Source organism: Chanos chanos, chromosome 3 (assembly GCF_902362185.1).
Source record: "Chanos chanos chromosome 3, fChaCha1.1, whole genome shotgun sequence".
Classification (NCBI taxonomy): Eukaryota; Metazoa; Chordata; class Actinopteri; order Gonorynchiformes; family Chanidae; genus Chanos; species Chanos chanos.
The window spans coordinates 2,052,501-2,055,000 of NC_044497.1; the positions used below are offsets into that span (position 1 = coordinate 2,052,501).

General features: G+C 42.7%; 1 protein-coding gene across 1 annotated transcript in view; it reads right to left on the reverse strand.

The window, feature by feature from the left end:
- Nucleotides 1–2,500, reverse strand: part of cog7 (component of oligomeric golgi complex 7) — a 13,206-nt gene that overhangs the window by 3,006 nt on the left and 7,700 nt on the right. The gene's annotated exons all lie outside the window — the stretch shown is intronic.

A 2,500-nucleotide genomic window follows, 5' to 3' on the forward strand; every position in this document is an offset into this window, starting at 1 on the left:
GATATGAGAAGTAATGCGCAAAAACACCTTTTCCCTTGTTACAGTGCCCCCAAGTGGTAAAACTGGGCAATTTTTTCCCTATGCTCCCTTCAGGCAGGGTTCTGAGTCAGTCCACCAAGTCTGGTGTCATATATCAAAGTGTTGCTGAGATGTGGGCTCACTTCCTGTTTGGCAGCTTCGCTGCCGATTTCGATTGGCTGTTATGGTCGAACGCTTTGGAAAATCAAAAATGCATCTGTTAACTTTTTTGAGGCTTAGTCTAAAGATCATCTTTGACAAATTTGGTGAAGACTGGACAAAGTTTGTCAATGGAGTAGCAAAAAAATCACTTTTATTATAAAATCCAAAATGGTAGAAAATCCAGTATGGTGGAACTGAGTGGGAGGAATTTGGCTTGACCCAAAGAATCCAGCATAACCTCGTTTTTGAATTTCCCTCATATGGTTCAAAAGAGTCATGTGTAAATGTGCCTCCAAATTTGACCCACAGGTGGCACTAGAGTGTTTGATGGGCAGATATGAAACTTGCTGGATAGAATCAGGGTGGGAGCCCAAATCAGTGTGCCAAATTTCATAACTTTGCACCATACAGTTCTAGGAAATCGCCTTACTTCCTGTTTGCCATTTTCGCCGTCGAATACGATTGCAGAACAGGAAATGGCAACATGTCCAGACCTCAGAAACAAAATAGGTATGGCTTCAAATGACAATCATGATTTTAGACCAAAGGTATGAAGAGTAATGGGCAAAAAACATGTTTTTTCTCATTATAGCGCACCCAAGTGGTAAAATGGGGCATTTTTTCTGGACGCCCTTTAGGTGGAATCTTGAGTCAGTCTACCAATTTAGGTGTTTATACATAAAAGCATTGCTTAAATAACCCCTCATTTCTCGTTTGCCGACTTTGACGCCAATTCCCGATTGGCTGTGACGGACTAACGAAAATCAAAACTTTCGAAAATCAAAAATCCATCTGATAACTTTTGTGAGGTTTGGTCTGAACATCATCTGTGCCAAGTTTGGTGAAGATTGGGGAAACTTTGTGGCCTGTGAAAAATTTTAAAACGTTTTGGTAGAATCCAATATGTGGCCACACATATTGGCTGATATGACAAGTTGCCATGTGCCTCCTCAGAATGGGGTCCTGAGTCCATGTACCAACCCTGGTTTTGATACATTAAACCATGGCTGAGTTATGACCTCACTTCCTGTTTTGCAACTTTGCCGTTGAATACGACTGCAGAACAGGAAATGGCAACATGTCCAGACCTCAGGATCATTTGAAGTCATAATCAGCCCTGACTTCAAATGACAACCATGATATTAGACCAAGGATATGAAGAGTAATGAGTAAAAAAAATGTTTTTTTTAGCATAGCACCCCCCAAGTGGTGAAATGGGGCAATTTTTTCTGGACTCCCTTTAAGCGGAATCTTGAGTCAGTCCACCAAGTTTTGGTGCTGATACATCAAAGCTTTGCTGAAATAGGGCTCACTTCTGTTTCGGGAACTTTGATGCCGATTTCGATTGGCTGTGATGGACGAATGCTGTGACGGATGACAATCACAAATTCATTGGATATCTTTTGTCAGCCTTGGTCTCAACATCGTCTGTGCCGAATTTGGTCAGGATTGGACAAAGTTTGTCTGAGGGGTAGTGAAAAATCACTTTTTTCTAAAATCCAACATGGCAGAAAACCCAATATGGCGGATAATGACATCATGAGTGTGTTGACCTCGGATTGACCTCGATCTAAGGAATCCAATGGTCCCTGGTTTTTGAAAATCAGGCATACGGTTCAAAAAGTTATGTACATACATTTACTTGAAATATGACCCATTGGTGGCGCTACAGCGCCTGAGATGCAGAAATGAAACTGGGTGAAAAGTATCAGGGGACTGTCCCCAATCTGTGTGCCAAATTTTTACCAAACTTTTTACCATACAGTTCTAGGGGCTGCCATAGCCACCCAGCCAGAGGAAGAAATGAAAAAGAAAAAGGAGAAGGAGAAGATGATGATGATGATGATGATGATGATGATGATGGAGAAAACATAGAAACCCTTAAGGTGCTTCGCTGCTTGGCCCCCAAATATCAGCCACACACACACACGCGCGCACACACATACACACACACACATGCACATATAGACACATACAAACATACGCACACATACACACACGCACGCACACACACACAGACACACACACACACACATAGACACATACAAACATATGCACACATACACACACGCACGCACACACAGACACACACGCACACACACGCGCACACACAGACACACACACATGTAGACAAACACACACACGCACACATACACACACACACACACACGCACATATAGACACATACAAACATACGCACGCACACACACACGCACGCACATGCACATATAGACACATACAAACATACGCACACATACACACACGCACGCACACACAGACACACACACACACACACACACGCACATATAGACACATACAA